Here is a 21,118-nt window from a genome sequence, read left to right on the forward strand (position 1 = left end):
TGAAAAATGCCATTGGTAATTTGATAGGGATTGCATTGAACCTGTAGATTGCTTTGGGTAGTATAGTCATTTTCACAATATTGGTTCTTCCAGTCCAGGAGCATGGTCTATCTCTCCATCTGTTTATGTCATCTTTGATTTCTTTCATCAGTGTTTTATAGTTTTCTGAGTAAAGTTCTTTTGCCTCCTTAGGTAGGTTTATAGGTATTTCATTCTTTGTTGCAGTGGTAAATGGGAGTGTTTCCTTAATTTCTCTTTTTGATCTTTTGTTGTTAGTGTATAGGAAAGCAAGAGATTTCTGTGCATTAATTTTGTATCCTGCAATATTACCAAATTCATTGATTAGCTCTAGTAGTTTTCTGTGGCATCTTTAGGATTCTCTATGTATAGTATCATGTCATTGGCAAACAGTAATAGCTTTACTTCTTTTCCAGTTTGTATTCCTTTTATTTCCTTTTCTTCTCTGATTGCTGTGACTAGGACTTCCAATACTATGTTGAATAATAGTGATGAGAGTGGATATCCTTGTCTTGTTCCTGATCATAGAGGAAATGCTCTCAGTTTGTCACCATTGAGAATTATGTTTGCTGTGGGTTTGTTGTTTATGGCTTTTATTATGTTGAGGTAGTTTCCCTCTATTCCCACTTTCTGGAGAGTTCTTAGCATAAATGGGTGTTGAATTTTGTCAAAAGCATTTTCTGCATCTATTGAGATGATCATATGGCTTTTATTCTTTAATTTGTTAATATGGTGTATCACATTGATTTGTGTATGTTGAAGAATCCTTGCATCCCTGGGGTAAATCCCATTTGATCATGGTGTATGATCTTTTTAATGTGTTGCTGGATTCTGTTTCTAGTATTTTGTTGAGGTTTTTTGCATCTATATTCATCAGCTATATTGGTCTGTAATTTTCTTTTTTGTGTGGTATTTTTGTCTGGCTTTGGTATCAGGGTGATGGTGGCCTCATGGAAAAAGTTTGGGTGTGTTCCTCCCTCCACAATTTTTTGGAAGAGTTTGAGAAGGATAGGTGGTAACTCTCCTCTAAATGTTCGATACAATTCGCCTGTGAAGCCATCTGGTCCTGGACTTTTGTTTGTTGGAAGATTTTTAATTATAGTTTCAATTTCATTACCTGTGTTTGGTCGGTTTATATATTCTAATTCTTCCTGGTTTAATCTTGGAAAGTTGTACCTTTCCAAGAATTTGTCCATCTCTTCCAGGTTGTCCATTTTATTTGCATATAGTTGCTTATAGTAGTCTCTTATGATGCTTTGTATTTCTGCAGTGTCAGTTATAATCTCTCCTTTTTCATTTTTAATTTTATTGACTTGAGTGCTCTCCCCTGTTTCTTGATGAGTCTTGCTAAAGTTTTATTAATTTTGTTTATCTTCTCAGAGAACAAACGTTTTCGTTTTATTGATCTTTGCTATTGTTTTCTTTGTTTCTATTTCATTTACTTCTGCTCTGATCTTTATGATTTCTTTCCTTCTGCTAACTTTGGGTTTTTTTTGTTCTTTTTCTAATTGCTTTAGGTGTAAGTTTAAATGGTTTACTTGAGATTTTTCTTGTTTCTTGAGGTGAGCTTGAACTGCTATAAACTTCCCTCTTAGAACTGATTTCGCTGCATCCCACAGGTTTTGGATCATAGTGTTTTCATTGTCATTTGTTTCTAGGTAATTTTTAATTCCTTGTTTGATTTCTTCAGTGATCTCTTGGTTATTTAGCAGCGCACTGTTTAGCCTCAATTTATTTGTGTTTTTTACAGTTTTTTACCTGTAATTAATTTCTAATCTCATAGCATTGTTGTTGGAAAAGATGCTTGATACGATTTCAATTTTGTTAATTTTGAAAGGCTTGATTTGTGACCCAAGATGTGATCTATTCTGGAGAACATTCTGTGTGCAGTTGAGAAGAAAGTGTATTCTGTCACTTTTGGGTGGAATGTCCTATAAATATCAAAGGGTATTTATAAGGGTATATATAAGCCATATATAAGGGTCTTATTTTTGTATCCATTCAGCCAGTCTGCATCTTTTAGTTGGAGCATCTAATCCATTTACATTCAAGGTTATTATTGATATGTATGTTCCTTTTACCATTTTAATAGATTTGGGTTCATTTTTGTGGGTCTTTTTCTCTTGTGCTTCCTGCTTAGAAAAGTTCCATTAGCATTTGTTGTAAAGCTGGTTTGGTGGTGCTGAATTCCTGTAGCTTTTGCTTGTCTGTAAAGCTTTTTATTTCTCCATCGAATCTGAATGAGATCCTTACTGTGTAGAGTAATCTTGGTTATAGGTTTTTCCCTTTCATCACCTTGACTATATCCTGCCACTCCCTTCTGACCTGTAGAGTTTCTGCTGAGAAGTCAGCTGATAACCTTATGAGGATTCCCTTGTATTTTATTTTTTGCTTTTCCCTTGCTGCTTTTAATATTTTTTCTTTGAATTTAATTTTTGTTAGTGTAATTAATATGTGTCTTGGTGTGTTTTTCCTGGGGTTTATCGTGTATGGGACTCTGCATTTCCTGGACTTGAGTGGCTATTTCTTTTCCCATGTTAGGGAAGTTTTCAACTAAAATCTCTTCAAATATTTTCTCAGACCCTTTCTCTTTCCTTTCTTCTTCTGGGACCCCTATAATTTGAATGTTGGTGCATTTAATGATGTCCCAGCAGTCTCTGAGACTGTTCTCAATTCTTTTCATTCTTCTTCCTTCATTCTGCTCTATGACAGTTATTTCCACCATTTTGTCTTCCAGCTCACTTATCCATTCTTCTGCCTCAGTTATTCTGCTATTGATTCCTTCTAGAGTATTTTTAATTTCAGTTATTGTGTTGTTCTTCACTGTTTGTTTGCTCTTTACCTCTTCTAGGTCCTTGTTAAAGGTTTCTTGTATTTTCTCCATTCTGTTTCTGAGATTTTAGATCATCTTCACTATCATTACTCTGAATTCTTTTTCAGGTAGGTCGCCTATCTCATCTTCATTTATTTGTCATTTCCTTTTTTTTTTTTTTTTTTATGGATGGGACTGTTGTTTGGCCTGAGGTGTCTAGCACAGGAGTTTGCAGGCAGTTGGTTAGAGCCAGGTCTTGATGCTGAGATGAGGACCTCTGGGAAGCCTCACTCCAATTAACGTTCCCTGGGGTCTGAGGTTCTCTGTTAGTCCAGCGGTTTGGACTCAGTGCTCCCACCACAGGAGCTCAGGCCTAACCCCCAGCCTGGGAAACAAGATCCCACAAGACATGCAGCATGGCAAAAGAAAAGAAAAAAAGGAGCAGTACAACTACAAAAAATAAAAAATAATATAAAATTAAAAAGGTAAAAAATATATTAGGAAAAATAAAAATGTAATTGAAACAACTGCAACAAGGTTAAACAAAACCACAACAGAAATGAAAAAAAAAAGGGAACAAGCCAAAAGGAGCAGAACAATAGATAAATATAAAGAGTAAAATAAAATTATAAAAATAAAAGATTTATTAGAAAAAATAAAAATATAGGGCTTCCCTGGTGGCACAATGGTTCAGAATCCGGCTGCCAATGCAGGGGACACGGGTTCAAGTCCTGGTCCGGGAAGATCCCACATGCCACAGAGCAACTAAGCCCATGCACCACAACTACTAACCCCACGTGCCACAACTACTGAAGCCTACGCACCTAGAGCCTGTGCTCCGCAACAAGAGAAGCTGCAATGAGAAGTCTGTGCACCACAACAAAGAGTAGTCCCTGCTTGCCACAACTAGAGAAAGCCCGTGCACAACAACAAAGACCCAACACAACCAAAAATAAAAATAAATAAATAAATTTATTTTTTAAAAAACTCTGTAAAAAAGGAAAAAATATATATATAAATGAATCAAGAACAACAAGGTAAAACAGAACCCCAACCTAAAATAAAAAACAAAGGCCTGAAAAGGCCTTGGCTATGGGGGGCAGATCTTAGGTAGGAGGTAGAACTTAGGCAGGGGTGGGGTTTAGGTTGGGATGGGGCCTATTCTAGCATGGAGTGGGGCCTAGGCTTAGGACCTGCACAGAAAGGGGGAGGCAGCACGTCCAGAGGGGGATCTCTGGAGTGTGGAGCTCTGGAGTTCGGAGGTAAGACCCTGGGTAATGGAGTGTGGGTAGGGTTTAGGCCCAGCATGGTTGGAGGGGGTCTCAGAGGGGATCTCTGAGTGCCCAGTACCACGTGTAGAGGTAGGGCCCTGGGTGGGGGTGTAGGGAAGGGGTTTGGGCTCTGTGCGGCAGGAGGGAGGTTCCGAGGGTAGAGGATTAGACCCGGGAGCCCAACAGGCTCCCTGGTGCCCACGTGGGCAGGAAAAGCACTGGCCACACTCCCTTACATTCCTCTGTGCCCCCTAAGGGTCTCCCCTGTCGCTACTGGACCCCTAACTGTGGGTGGGTCCTGCGGGGTGTAGGAACTCCTTCCCTCCCCCAGCCACCCCTTAGGGGTGCTGATCCCATAGGTCCAGCCTTTACTTTTGCTCCCCCTTCCTTCCTTCCCACTCCCTCAGGACTCGCTCGGCTGGAGAGGGCCTTGGTGGGCAGAGGATGAGGCCCGGCAACTCAGCAGGCTCCCGGGGGCCCAAGTGGGCAAGGGAAAGGCTGGCCACACTCCCTTTTGATCCTCTGCTCTCCCCATGGTCCCCCCCGCTTTCCCCCTCTGGTGTGGGATCCCTTCCCCTCCCCCAGCCTCCCCTCAGTTCAGGAGGCAAAGTCTGAGATCAAGGTGTCAGCAGGGTTGGTTTTTTCTGGAGGCTCTAAGAGCCATTTCTGCTATGTATGGCTGTTGCTGGCAGTCCTCGCCTTTCCTGGGCTTGTAGTTGCATCACTCCAATCTCTGCCTCCATCCTCACATGCCTCCTTCCCTCTGCGTGTGTCTGTGGGTCTCCATATCTCCCTGTCCATATAAGAATACTAGTCATTGGGTTTAGGGCCCACTCTAATACATGATGACCTCATCTTAACTAATTACATCTGTAAAGGTGCTGTATTCAATATAGTCGCCTTTTGAGTTTCTGGGTGGACATGAATTTTGGTGGATACTATTCCAATCACTATACCTTCTTTTCACCTAATAGATTGTGTTCACTCAACCCTTATGTTATTTGCATTACTGGTTCTCTCTCCACTCCTGTTGGCCTTCAGCTTTACTTTTTGTCTACTCCTCCTTGAGATTCTTCTTGCTTTAGAGTGACTTTACCTGCTTGGATGGTTAATTCTATGTGTCAACTTCACTGGGTCCTGATGTGTCCAGATATTTGTCAAACAACATTCTGGGTGTGTCTGTGAGGGTGTTTCTTGGTGAGATTAACATTTGACTTGGTAGACTGAGTAAAACAGATTGCCCTCCCCAATATGGGTGGGCCTCTTCTAATCAGTGAAGGCCTGAATATAACAAAAAGGCTGACCCTCCCTCTAGTAAGAGGAAGTTCCTCCTGCCTGACTGCCATGAGCTGGGACATCAGCCTTTTTCAGCTCTTAGAACCACACCATTGACTCTCCGGGGGCTCCAGCTTGTCATCTGCAGAACTTGGGACTTCTCAGCCTCCATAATTATGTAAGCCAATTCCTTGGTAGGTAGATAGATAGACAGACAGACATAGACGTAGATGTAGACACAGACATAGACATAGATATAGATATACTTCTTATTGGTTTTGTTTCATTGGAGAAACCTGACTAATACACTTTGGAAAATTTCCCTTACTCCTAAAAATTGCTTGGGTGTCCTTTCCAAGTACAAAGCTGCTCAGGGAGAAGTTAACATCCTACACTGTCCTTCTGACTGTGGTCAGCAACCAACCCCCACACTCTAAGTCCCTAGCTGTAGTAATTTTTTTGTAGTCACTGTTGGATTCTCAATGCCCAGCATATTCATTATATGCTGAATAAAGTCTTCCTTTTCAAGATGATTCTCTGACTAGACGCTACAGTCCTCCTCCCATCCTACATTTCTAAAAATGAAGAAAAGATAAAAAGTGTTCTATAAAATTGTGTGAAAACTGTCATGGTTGCAAGTTCTATTGGTAATAATGGATGAGGTAATTTTCTGACTAATAGTTCTGCTGAAGAAAATTATAAAAGCTGGATAAAATATTTTCTTTTAAAACTGCTTGAGACTTCTGCCTCTGGGACTGTAATAGGGAAGAACAAATCTGACTCCATATTAGATCTGTTTCTTTTACTTTAACCTTTGTATTCTATTGCTTTTGCTTGGAGTTAAGAATGTTGGCTATAGCCTGAAATATACAGGATAGCTCATTCTCAAGGCGCTGACCTATAAGGCAATAACACTTTTCCATTCATACAGAGATAAAAAGTTGCAGAACAGAGAATAACATTTGTTTTGTTGGAAGGTTTATAGGAACATTCAGGACCTGACCTATGTGGACAGCTGCAAGACCAAAGGATTCCTGTACCAAGAAGTTTGCAACAACCAAGTACGCCCCCCAAAACTTGCCTTTAAAAATGCTTTGCTGAAATCTTTGGGGGAGTTAGGGGTTTTTTGGAGCATGAGCCACCCATCTCCTTGTATGGCCCTGCAATAAACCTTTCTATGCTCCAAACTTTGACATTTTGGTATTGTTTGGCCTCACTGTGTGTCAGTGTTCAGTAACAGAAAGATGGTATAGACATACAATTCCTCCCACTAAGCACAGCTAAAAACCCTGGAAGTTTTGTTAAACAAACATAAAAAGGCTATGAAAGGTGGAGAGAAAGCAGATGTGTTAGGAACCTCAGGACCAAGAGATCAACATGGCTGTGAATTTTTAGAGATTTCTTTCAGTCTTATATAGCCAAGGCTTGGAGCTAAAGAAGCTGACAACCTAGAAACAACAAAGGGTTAAAGGAGAAATATATATATATATATATATATATATATATATATATATATATATATATATATATATATATAAAAACCAAGGGCTTCTTTCTCTAGCCAAAAGTTCAGGAAAGAGCCAACCTAGCAAGACAGAAAACTTTAAGACAACAATCACTCAACTCCAGGCACATACTACAGAAGAAATTGTGGCCTTGCCACATCCACACCTGTAAAGGCTGAAGAGGGACCTAGACCTCCACTCTCATCAGGCCATGCTGAGTTTCCAAATCCTCCTTCCCAGCACCAGGCTGGTGTCTGAGAAGGTCAAGTAGGGAGTTGGGACTTTCATCTCCAGGGAGTAAGCAGTGCCCACCCATGGTGTCAGGGAAGACCATGGGACCCTAAACTTCCACTCCCATCTGGCAATAATGAGGTGCCCACCCCCTCCCTGGGTTTGTGTAAGAGGAGGTTTGGTGGAGGGTCAAAACCACCAACACCCAGGCATATGAAGGCTGCTCCCGCCCAGTGTCAGTGGAGGCCACATGGATGCAGTGATGAGGGACTCATCCCTCCCAGCCTGGTGATTACAGTGAAGGCTGACTGGAGATCCAGAAATTCCAACTCTATTAACAGTAATGAGGAGCCTCCCCCCTGCCTGAGGGACAACAGAGGCCATATAACGGATCTAGACTTCTACACCCACTAATTTCAGTAAGGCAAATCCCCACCCTTCCCTACCACAATGATGTCAATCAAAGCCATCTAAGAGAAGTTTAGATAAGACCTCAACTCTCATAATATAATACCCCAAAATAGAAGGTTTTCAATTAAAAAACTGTAATTATACCAAGAATCAGGGTAATATGTACTCAGGTGAAAAATCAATAGATGTTAACACTTAGATAACACTGATGTTAAGAATACCTGACAAAGATTTTAAGGCAGGCATTATAAAAATGCTTCAATAAATAATTACACACATGCTTAAAACCAAAGAGAAAACTAGGAATTAGAATGTCTCAGCAAAGAAATAGAAGATATAAAGGAGAGTCAAATGGAAATTTTAGAAAACAAAATTACATTAACTAAAATGAGAAAAACAGAATTCAGCAGACAGACTCAGCACCAGATAGAAGTGAACAGAAGAATCAATGAACTTGAAGATGAGCAATAGAAATTCCCAATCTGAATAACAGGGAGAGAATAGACAAAAATAAATATGTAAATACACAGAGCTTCACAGAGTTGTGGGACAATAACAAAAAGCTGATATTTATGTCATCTCAGTACTGGGGGAAGAGGAGAAGAATAGTGGGGCTGGAAATGAATTCAAAGAATTATGGATGAAAATTTTCAGAATTTGGCCAAAGATATAAGCTCTCCAATTCAAGAAGTTGTTAGAATCCCAAACAAGAAACAAAGAAATGCACATATGCACATTAAGATGCATCATTGTGAGACTTCTGAAAACAAAACAAAACAAATCTTGAAAGCAGCCAGGGAGAAACGACACATTACCTATAAGGGGAAAGCACTTTGAATGACTGGAGATTTCTCATCAGAAACATTGGAGCCTTGTAGGAAATGGTATGACATTTTCCAAGTACAGAAAAAGAGTAGTCAATCTAGAATTCTATATCCGGTGAAAATAGCTTTCAGAAATAAGGGGGAAATCAAGAATATTCTCAGATGAAGAAAATTTAAGAGAAGATTTTAAGTATACTTACCTTAAAAGGATAACTAAAATAAGTCCTCTAAACAGACAGAAAATGATAAAAGAAAGTACCTTGGGATATCAGAAAGGAAGAAAGAACAATGGAGAAAGTGAAAAAAAACGGGGGGGGGGGGAGTAAATGTAATACATTTTCTTTTTCCCGTTTAGTTTCTAAATTATATTTGATAGTTGAAGGAAAAATTACAACACTCTCTAGTACACTGTCTTATAAGGTGTTAAGTGTATATAGAGAAAACATTTAAGACAACTATATATAAATGGTAGCGGGTAAGGGGATCTAAAGGAAGTTTAAGTATCTATATTCACTCCAACTAGTACTCTGGTGCAGGAATGTTAATAGTGGGGGAGGCTAAGTGGGGAGCAGGGAGTATCTATGAACTCTCTATATTTTCCCTCAATTTTGCTGTGAACCTAAAACTGCTCTTTAAAAAGAACTAATTTCTTTTTAAACTTGCATTTGGCAGATTAATAGCTGCCTACCACATATCAGAAGCCATGCTTATCTGCCCTAGTAAGGATACACACCTGCCTCTGCCTGTACCAAGCTACCACTGTAGTAATTAGCTGACTTAAGTTTGTTATTTCCTTTTTTCAGGGCACCCATAGCACCAGCAACAACCAATCACAATTTCATAGTCCTTATGGTTACCATTTCCCCACATCTCCTAAATACCAGAGTTATTGCACACAACAATGCATCCTTTTTCAACTGCACCTGTCCCAGTGAATCACACCATCCATTCCCAGTGATGGGATCCAACTTCAGAATCCTATCCTTAGGATCTGCTTTGCAGGACCAATGGATTCCCCAGGAGCAGACCCAGAGACAAGGTTTTCTGTGGAAGTGATTTGTGAAGGTAGTGCTACCAGGAGAAACTGGGGTGAAGAAGCAGGGCAGGAAGTGGCCTGAGGCTGAGCAAGGGTGAAACTTCAGGAGAGTAGGAGCAGAGTGGGTGCAGGAGCCTAGAGAATGTCTTCTGAAGGTGCATGAAAGGTGCCTCCTACCAGAGAAGAGGCATGGTGATGATCACATGGACCCCAGTGGGATGCAGCAGTGACAAGCTGGCCTCATCTGTGCTATCTAGGCCACATGAGCTTTTAACCTCTGCAATGCCTGTGTTTAATATCCTCCTATCTGATTCTGTACTGAACCTGCAGGAGGAAGAACTTCTCACACAATATTCTCCCAGTGTCCATTTGTGTCAATGGCCCACAGTGGGATGAAGGGGCAAAGGGAAGTTCGAACTCAACAGACATCTGTCTGCAAAGCCTGGGTTCTCACTTAGCACCTCTGACTGTGGATAATAGAACTTGCAGAGGTGTTGGTCCTCAGGGAGTGCTCCCAGTGCATCTCACTGGCTGTTCCATGGCGGAAGGGTAAATGGTGGGATGGAGTGAGCCAACAAATTAGGTTTTATTACACAATTCTTAGAGAAATGTCCCAAAGCAGAGAGTCATCCAAACACCCCCACTTACACATACTCCTTAGCTTTAACCCCAAACATTATATAGCATAGGATTCTTTCTTATTGCCCAACTTCCATGGTTTTTACTTTATCTGTTATATTATAATCTGTTAAGTGCTTGTTGTGTGCCAGGATCAGGGCTGAATTCTTGACTGAATTAATCCCTACAGAAGCCTGAAGATAAGATAGAATGACTCTCTACTCCAGTGAAAAGCTGAGACCTGCCGGTTGGTCAGAGGTTTACTGGCGATTGTTCAGAGGGAGTGCAGGCAGAAGGGGTTCACCTCGGCTTAACCCCACCCTCCACCAGCCTCTTCACCCTTTCGCCCTCTCCTGCCCTGTGGTCTCAAGCTTGTATTTCTCCCTCCACCTGGAGCCTGTCTTCAGGCTAAGCTCTGCCTTCACTGGAGAAACCTTCCAGTGAAACCTTCCTGATTTCCAGCTGGAGGTATTTCTGCCTTCTTTGGAACGTCGCTGGCACTCTCTGCAGTAGTTGTAAGCGCCCCAATCTCCCGTGATGGTTACCCCCAGTTCAAGGGCAGGGCTCACAGTGTAGTCACCTTCTACTCCCCAGAATGCACAGCACAGCCTGGGTGGGTTGTAAGTCTGCAGCACGGATGCGCGTGCTGGATGTTACGTGCTCAGAGCTTGGAAGTTAAGAAGCAGGCAGTCTGATCCTCCACTTTAAAATACTTGTGCGTGGTTTAGAGCAGTGTGCTGTTGAAAATGTACCGGGGGACTTAATAAAGGCTAGAAGACAACTTTGATATGCAAAGTTGTGTCATTATTAAAAGCTTTAAAAAAATTAGCATCTCCATGGCTAGGATGCTTTTTATCCATATTTTTGTCTCTTCATCAAGCCATCTGCTTGCATAATTTCATTTCAATTCCACAGACACCCACAGGCGGCCCTCCCCTGGCATCCAAATCCTGGCTAGTCTTGCCCTAATTCACAGGAAAGATCAAATGAGAAGCCTGCAGCTCTCCCTAATTTAATCATGACCCTCTCTGAGGTTCGCTGTATTGTCTAAAGAAAGATGCCCAGGAACAATGTGTGACCTGTTGTTTGGAGCTGACGATGACCAACCAGAGCCCCGACCTCTCTACCGCTCTCTGCAGAGCCCACCTCGCTCTGCTCTCCTGGCCTCACTGGGGCCTCCAGGGCCTCAGCCTCTACCTGCGTGTAGGGTCCTTGGCCTCCTTCTCCCCTCACTGGGTTACTGTGACAGAATCTGTGAGCCCTGGAAATTCCTCCTGAAAGTTGCTATGGAAACTCGCTGTGGGGGTGTTGGGTAGGATGCAGTGGGAAGCCTCCTGGCTGATGCAGGAAGCCTGGAGCAGGGCGCTGGCAGCTCCCACCAAGCCCCAGCGTTTCTCACCCGACATGTGCGTCCCAGAATGTGGAGGAAGCCGCCACCCTGCTCCTTTTCTGTTTAACTCCAGCCTTGAAGAGAGAAGAGAATCCTCTCCTTTGGGCTTGGGGGAAGCGGAGAGCTCACGGAGCCCAACCAACCTCGGGTCAGAGCTAGTGGAACCGCAGCCCTGGATGCCAGCTGTCCAGGTGGCAGAGATTATACCAATAGCCAAAGATGGGACAGAGTGCTAACTCCCCCATGGAGTGCTGACAGCCGCGCTCACTCGCTTGGCAGGATGGTGTGTAGTGGGGAGGAGCCTACCCCCAGATGAGTTTTGGATGGTAACCTTCAGCATCCTGCATCCCCTCAAAGACCTCTGGTTCTTGCCTAACAGCTATTTGGTTCCACCCTCTCCAAACTCAATGAAGGTTTGCTGCAGCCAGTGGCATATCACCAGCCAGCTCAGTCTACCAGAGAGAGCTTTGGACGTGTAGACCGCTAGCCTGAGATCAAAGCCCAGCTCCACCACATTCCAGCTGTCCCCTCAGTTTTCCCGTCTGCTATGGGGTCATAGTGATGTCCAAGGTGGCCCTGAGGATTCAGGGAGATGATATGCATGGTCATCAGCCACGTTGTTCAAGAGAACTTACACCTCACCCAGGCCAGGAGCCCTGGAGAGCGGGGAAGCGGAGGTGTCCTCACTGACGAGCAGCTTCCTGGAAGACTCAGAACTCACAGCCAGGAGGCCAGCCTATGAGAACTGCACTGAGAAGGAGGCCCCGGGGTGGGCAGTGTCAGCTGCAGTCAGACAGGTACTCAGGGCACTTGATCTCACATGTTGGCAAAGGACCAGATTTTCACAGGGTTGCCTGTGAAATTTTCTCTTTTCACACAGTTCTTAAAATAAATCTTGCTGAAGGGTAGATTTCACAGAGAAGTGACAGATATATCCTGTTCTACATAAGATGACTAATAGCCCACAAATGTTCCCAAGAAGCATACGCTGGAGAATGTCAGACACACAAAAGGCCCAGTGACACAGGGGGCTTGTGGCCCATATGAAGAAGGGGTGGGCCCAGAGCAAGTCCAGCTTTGCCAACAAACCAAAATTCCACTTATCTGAACACATAGTGAGTACCCACTCTGTGTGAGTCTTCGCTGGGAATAAGGCAGGCTTGGAGATATAAGTAAGGGATGGGCCCCTGTTGCATGGGCATTGTAGTACATTTAGGAGATTAAGACACAAGCAAATACAGAACTGGGCAGACTGGTAAGAAATACTAAAAGAGACACAAACCTGGACTCCTGGAGACTGAAGGATTGATTTCTCTACTTTGATGGGGAGGGGGATGTGGAGGCGGGAAAAAAGGGAGAAGAGGATAGTCTGAAAGGGTTTCAAGTGTGTTGTGGGTTTCTGAGATTGAACAAATCAGTATTGGTTGTCCTTAGGTATCCATGGGGCGTTGGCCCCAGGAGCCCCACAGATACCAAAATCTGTGAATGCTCAAGTTACTTTTATGAAATGGTGCAGGACAATGTATACAGTTGGCCTTCCCTATCAACAGGTTTTGCATCCACGGATGCACCCCGAAATTTCAACCCATGGTTGGTTGAATCTGCAAATGGAGACCCTGCAGAAATGGAGGGCTGACTGTATATTTATAAGAATCCAGGGGTCTTCCCTGGTGGCGTGGTGGTTGAGAGTCCGCCTGCCGATGCAGGGTACATGGGTTCGTGCCCCGGTCCGGGAAGATCCCACATGCCGTGGAGTGGCTGGGCCCGTGAGCCATGGCCGCTGAGCCTGCGCATCCAGAGCCTGTGCTCTGCAACGGGAGAGGCCACAACAGTGAGAGGCCTGCGTACCGCAAAAAAAAAAAAAAAAAAAAAAAGAATCCAGGAATTATGAAAAGGGAAATACAAATCAAGTTTTACGGAAAAGAAAACCTGTCTGAACATTATTAGAGAGTGGATATATGTATATGTATAACTGATTCACTTTGCTGTACACCTGAAACTAACACGACATTGTAAATCAGCTATACGCCAATAAAGTTTTTTTTAAAAATACTGAAAATTGAGGTTAGGAGAGAAATTTGATAAACAGTGTGTTATGAAAGATTATGTAGCTACATTTTTGAGGAATATTTATTGATATCAGATGAAACTGGAGGGGCCCTGACTAGCTTCCTGTCTTTGAGTGTGATGCTCAAAGGGGAAATAAGAACTCAGAATAAGAAAACAGAGGCCAGGCAGACTTGTGGACCTTCTGAACATTCAGTGTGTTCCCTCACCTCAGACATAGATGACATCATAAATATGTCATTTCCTTTTTTCTTGACTTAACTCATTTAAACACATTTGCATGAAAATGACGATAATCCTGTATTTATTGTGGAATTTTAACATATGTGTGTGTAATGTAATCGGTAATAATAGCACAAAGGAGAGGGGAAGAAATAGAGATTTATTGGAAGAAAATATCTATGTTTTATTGGAAGTACATTAGTATTGATCTGAAATTAGTTTTGCTAAATTAAAATACATATTGTAATCTCCAGAGAACCACTAAGAAAATGACATCCAAAATATAGTAAAAATAACAACGATAGCAAATGAATTAAAATGGTGAAATAGGAAGTATCTACTTAATGCCAAAAAGAAAAAAAAACAGTAAAGAAAGAGCAGAGAAAATTAAAAATTATGAGACGTAAAAGTTAAATAGCAAAATGGCAGATGTAAATACAATCATATCAGTAATTACATTAACTGTAAATGGACTGAACACTCCAATCAGCTAAAATATTTTCAGATTCAATTAAAAAAGTAAAATCTAAGATACACAATTTTGATTCAAAGACATACATAGGTTAAAGGATAGAGAAAGATTTACCATGTAAATAATAACCACAAGGGTGCTGGAGTGGCTGCACTAATATCAGACAAAATGGAACTATGGCATATCAAAATTTATGGGAAACATCTAATGCAGTGCTTACAAGAAAATGTATAGCTTTGAATGACTGCACTAGAAAATAAAAATCTAAGTTAATTTTGTAAGCTCCAACTTTTAAAAACTAGAAAAAAAGAGTAAACTAAAATTAAAACAAGTCAAAGAAAGGAAATAATAAAAATTAGAGAGAAAATCAATTAAACAGAGCAAAGAAAAGAAGAGAATATCAATGGACTGAAAGTGAGTTCTTTGAAAAGATCGACAATATTTGCTAAGCCTCTAGGTAGACTGACCAAGAAACAAAGGAAAATTAAGAAAACCATGAAAGAGAAAGGAGACATCATTGGTGAATTTACAGAAATGAATAGGGAATTATTATTATTGTAAATTATTGTAAAGGAATACTGTCAAGAACTTTATGACAATTCAGATGAAGTGAATACATTTCTACGAAGGCAAAAATTAACAAAACAGACTCAAAAAGAGTAGAAAATGTGACTAGATCTATAACAAATTAAAAAATGTATTTGTAATTTAAAATCTTCCTAGAGGAAAAAAAATGATTAATCCCTCCATTTGTCTAGTTTATCCTTCTTGAGGAACTAGCTCTTGGCTTGATTGGCTGTCATCCTGGCTCCTTTGCTTCCTCTTTCACCGCTATTTGTGCTTTATACACTTTCCTCTGATTTCCTTGGGATTACTCTCTTCTTTTTATAGTCTTGGTTTTGAAAACTTATTTCAATAATGGTCACTATTCCTTCTTTTCTAATGGATGCACTTAAGTTAAATTTTCCTCTAATTAGCATTTTAGCAGCATCACTCAGGTATTGATACATAGTCATTCTTTATGATTCATTCATGAATAGTTCACATCTTCCATTGTGATTTTCCTATGCCTTGAATTATTCAGCAATGCATTTCTTTCATTTCCAGAGGAATATGGCTTTTTTGCTATATTTTATTATTGATTTTTATCTTTGAATAGCTATTAGATACTATCATGTATATGAAATAGACTCTTTGGTATTCACTGAGGTTTGCTTTGTGGCCTAGTACCTCCCAAATTTGCTAAAATTTCACATAGTCTTTGAGTGCAGGGTTCTAGATATGCTCATTCATTCAAGATTGCTATTTATGCTGTTCAAATATTCTTCACTCTTATTAAAATTTGGCCTGATTGGCTTATTCATTATTGAAATTCCTTTCATATATGTGGGTATGTCAATTTTTGTTGTAATTTTGTACATTTTCACTTTTTAAAAAATTAATTAATTTATTTATTTTTGCTGCACGTGGACTTTCTCTAGTTACAGCAAGCGGCGGCTACTCTTCATTGCAGTGCACAGGCTTCTCATTGCAGCTTCTCTTGTTGCAGAGCACGGGCTCTAGGCGTGTGGGCTTCAGTAGTTGTGGCATGCAGGCTCAATAGTTGTGGCTCATGGGCTCAGTAATTGCGGTTCACAGGCTCTAGAGCGCAGGTTCAGTAGTTGTGGTGCACAGGGCTTGCTTAGTTGCTCCACGGCATGTGGGACCTTCCCAGACCAAGCCTCAAACCCATGTCCCCTGCATTGGCAGGCCACTGTGTCACCAGGGAAGTCCCCATTTTCTTTTTAAAATTTTTAGTCTGAATACCATAGGTGGGGTTGAATAGTATTCCTATGTTTAAGACTCTTTTATTTTTCCTCATCTCTAACCTAACTATTCATGTCCTTTGCATGTTTTAATATTGGTTTCTTGGTCTTTTTCTTATTGATCTGTAAAAGTGATTAAGAAAACTAAGCATTTGTCTATCATATAAGATGCAAGTATTTTCCCCAGTTTGTCATTTCTCTTTTGGTTTAGTCATACACATAGCACAAAGTCCAGAATTATCTTGTCAAGATTCACAAAACAAAGAAACTTGTTGGAATTTTTATTGCCATTGCATTGGAATATTAAATCTTCCAGGCTCTGTGCATGGTACAGACTTCAATGTTTTTTAATAAAATGGACAGAGAAAATATAAATAAAAGAGCAGAAATTAATAAAATAAAAAGCAAACATATAGAAAATTAACTTGTCCTTTGAAAAGACGAATAAAATTGATAAATCCTCATAAAACTAATAAAAAAACAAAGAATAGCCAAAAATAATCAGAACTTAAAAAAAAAGTAGTAAACAACTCACTTTCCCTTCAAATAGGGAAACTAAACAAAATGGACGACTCCCTAGAAAAGTGTACTTTACCACAACTGACATAAGAGAGAAATATGAATAGCACTACAAAAATTTATGTCTACATTTATTATTATTCCAAATAAAAACTGTATAGGTCTGAATGGCTTTGCCCAGAAGTGTTACCAAACACTTATGGGAAAAAATGACACTAATCTTACCCTTTGAGAACACATAAGAGATTATACAGGCAGACCTTGTTTTATTGCACTTCACTTTGTTGGCTTCTCAAATATTGTTTTTCCCAGATTGAAGGTTTGTGGCAATCCTCCTCAGAGCAAGACTATTAGCACCATTTTGTCAACAGTATTTGTTCACCTGGTGTCTCTGTGTCACATTTTGGTAATTCTAACAATATTTTAAACTTTTTCATTATTATATTTGTTATGGGGATCTGCAGTCAGTGATCCTTACTATTGTAATTGTTTGGGACACCACAAGCCACACCCATGTAAGACTGTGAATGTAATGTTGTGTGAGTTCTGTCTGCTCCACCAACTGGCCACTCCTCTTCTCTCTTTTTGGGCCTCCTTATTCCTTGACACACAATTTTAAAATTAGGTCAATTAATAACCCTATAATGGCCTCAAAGTGTTCAAGGAAAGGAAGAGTTGCCCATCTCATTTTAAATCAAAACCTAGAAATAATCAAGCTTAGTGATGAAGGCATGTTGAAAGCTAAGATAGGCGGAGAGTTAGGCCTCTTGTGCCAAACAGCCAAGTTGTGAATGCAAAGGAAAAGTTCTTGAAGTTAAAAAGTGCTGCTCCAGTGAACACATGAATGATAAGAAAGCAAAACCGCCTTATCACTGATATGGAGAAAGTATTAGTGATCTGGATAGAAGATCAAACTAGCTACAACATTCCCTTAAGTCAACACCTAATCCAGAGCAAGACCCTAACTCTCTTCAATTCTATGAAGGCCGAGAGAGGTGAGGAAGCTGCAGAAGAAAATTTGAAGCTAGCAGAAGTTAGCTCATGAGGTTTATGGAAAGAAGCCATCTGCATATCATAAAAGTACAAGGTGAAGCAGCAAGTGCTGGTGTAGAAGCTGCAGCCAGTTATCCAGAAGGTCTTGCTAAGACAATCAATGAAGGTGGCTACACTAAACAATAGATTTTCAGTGTAGATGAAACAACCTTCTACTGAAAGAAGATGCCATCTACGACTTTCATAGATAGAGAGGAGAACTCCATGCCTGGATTCCAAGCTTCAAAGGACAGGCTGACTGTCTTGTTAGGGAGTAATAATGCAGCTGGTGACCTGAAGTTAAAGCCAATGCTCAATGCTGAAAATCATGGGGCCCTTAACAATCATGCTAAATCTACTCTGCCTGTGCTCCCAATGGAACAACAAAGCCTGGGTGACAACACATCTGTTTAGAACATGGTTTACTGAATATTTTAAATGCACTATTGAGACCTACTGCTTAAAAAAAAAAAAGACTCCTTTCAAAATATTACTGCTCATTGAGAATGCACCCAAGGGTGCTGATGAAGATTGATGAAGATATAAGAGATTAATGTTTTCGTGCCTGCTAGCACAACATCCATTCTGCAGCACATAGATCAAGGAGTAATTTTTATTTCAAGCCTTATTACTTAAGAAATACATTTCTTAAGGCTATAACTGCCATATAAAATGATTCCTTATTTAGATCTGCAAAGTCAATTGAAAACCTTCTGGAAAGGATTCCCCCATCCTAAATGCCATTAAGAACGCTTGTGATTCATTAGAAGAGGGCAAAATATTAACATTAACAGAAGTTTGGAAGAAGTTGATTCCAACCCTCATGGATGACGCTGGGTGTTCAAGACTTCAGTGGAGGAAGTAACTGCAGATGTGGTGGAAACGACAAGAGAACTAGAATTAGAAGTGGAGCCTGGGGACTTCCCTGTTGGCACAGAGGGTAAGAATCTACCTGTCAATGCAGGGGACACAGGTTCGAGCCCTGGTCCAGGAAGATCTCACATGCCACGGAGCATCTAAGCCCGTGTGCCCCAACTACTGAGCCTGTGCTCTAGAGCCCACAAGCCACAACTACTGAGCTCACGTGCCACAACTACTGAAGCCCGCACACCTAGAGCCTGTGCTCCACAACAAGAGAAGCCACTGCACTGAGAAGACACAACACAGCCAAAAATAAATAAACTAACAAATAAATAAATTAATTAAGTGGAACCTGAAGATGTGACTGAATTGCTGCAATCTCGTGACAAAATTTTAACAGATGAGGAGTTGCTTCTTATGGTTTAGGAGAGAAAATGGTTTCTTGAGATGGAATCTACTCCTGGTGAAGAAGATTGATGAAATGACACAAAGGATTTAGAATATTGCATACCCTTAGTTGATAAAGCAGTGGCTGAATTTGAGAGGATTGACTCCAATTTTCAAAATCCTGCTGTGGGTAAAATGCTATCAAACAGCATTTCATATTACAGAGAGATCATTCATGAAAATAAGAGTCAATCAATGTGGCAAACTTCAGTGTTGTCTTGTTTTAAGTAATTACCACAGCCTCCCCAGACTTCAGACACTGCCATCCTGATCAGTCAGCAGCCATCAACATTGAGGCAAGACCCTTCACCAGCAAAAAGACTACAACTAGATGAAGGCTCAGATGATGGTTAGCATTTTTAGCAATAAAGTATTTTTTAATTAAGGTATCTACATTTTTTATACATAATGTTATTGCACACTTAATAGAGAAAAGATAGTGTAAACACAACTTTAAAAATTTTTTTAATTTTATATTGGGCATATAGTTGATTAACAATGTTGTGTTAGTTTCAGGTATACAGCAAAGGGATTCAGTTATACATATGCATGTATCTGTTCTTTTTCAAATTCTTTTCACACTTAGGTTATTATAGAATATTGATCAGAGTTCCCTGTGCTACACAGTAGGTCCTTGTTGGTTTTCTGTTTTATAGATAGTAGTGTGTACATGTTAATCCTAAATTCCTAATTTATCCCTTCCCCACACTTCCCCCTTTGGTAATCATAAATTCATTCTCTAAGTCTGTGAGTCTATTTCTGTTTTGTAAATAAGTTCATTTGTATCATTTTTTTTAGATTCTGCATACAAGCAATATCATAGGACATTTGTCTTTCTCTGTCTGACTTATTTCATTTGGTATGATAATCTCCAGGTCCATCCATGTTGCTGCAAATGGCATTATTTCTTTCTTTTTAATAGCTGAGTAATATTCCATTGTATATATGTATCACATCTTCTTTGTCCATTCATCTGTCAATGGACATTTAGGTTGCTTCCATGTCCTGGCTATTGTAAACAGCACTGCAATGAACATTGGGGTGCATATATCTTTTCGAAGTATGGTTTTCTCCAGGTATATGCCTAGGAGTTAGGATTGCTGCATCTTATAGTAGTTCTATTTTTAGTTTTTTAAGGAACTTCCATACCATTCTCCATAGTGGCTGTACCACTTTACATCCCCGGCAACAGTGTAGGAGGGTTCCCTTTTCTCCACACCCTCTCCAGCATTTACTCTTTGTAGATTTTTTTGATGATGGTCATTCTGACTGGTGTGAGGTGATATCTCATTGTAGTTTTGATTTACATTTCTCTAATAATTAGCAGTGTTGAGCATTTATTCATGTGCTGCTTGACCATCTGTATGTCTTCTTTGGAGAAATTTAGGTCTTCTGCCCATTTACTGATTGGGTTGTTTGTTTGGTTTTTTTTGATATTGAGCCACATGAGTTGTTTGTCAATACTGAAGACTAATCCCTTGTCAGTCGCATTGTTTGCAAATATTTTCTCCCATTCTGTGGGTGGCCTTTTGTTTTGTTTCCTTTGCTGTGCAAAAGCTTTTGAGTTTAACAGACATCTGTTGCATTTCTATACATCAACAACAAAAGATCAGAGAGAGAAATTAAAGAAACAATCCCACTTACCATCACATCCAAAAGAATAAAATACCTAGGAATAAACCTACCAAAGGAGAGAAAAGACCTGTACTCCTAAAACTATAAGATGCTGATGAAGAAATCAAAGATGACACAAACAGATGGAAAGATATACCATGTTCTTGGATTTAGAAGAATCAATATTGTCAAAATGACTATACTACCTAAGGCAATCTACAGATTCAGTGCAATCCCTATCAAATTACCAATGGCATTTTTCACAGAACTAGAACAAAAAAATCTTAAAATTTGTATGGAGACACAAAAGACCCCAAATAGCAAGGCAATATTGAGAAAGAAAAACAGAGCTGAAGGAAGCAGACTTCCTGACTTCAGGCTATACTACAAAGCTGCAGTCATCAAAATAGTATGGTGCTGGCACAAAAACAGAAATATAGATCAACGGAACAGGATAGAAAGCCCAGAAATAAACCCATGCACCTATGGTCAATTAATCTATGACAAAGGAGGCAAGACTATACAATGGAGGGAAGACAGTCCTTCAATAAATGGTGCTAGGAAAACTGGACAGTTACATGTAAAAAGTGAAATTAGAACATTCTTTAACACCATACACAAAAATAAACTCAAAATGGATTAAAGACCTAAATGTAAGACCAGATATTATAAAACTCTTAGGGGAAAA

This window comes from Phocoena sinus, chromosome 2, assembly GCF_008692025.1.
Source record: "Phocoena sinus isolate mPhoSin1 chromosome 2, mPhoSin1.pri, whole genome shotgun sequence".
In the NCBI taxonomy this organism is placed as follows: Eukaryota; Metazoa; Chordata; class Mammalia; order Artiodactyla; family Phocoenidae; genus Phocoena; species Phocoena sinus.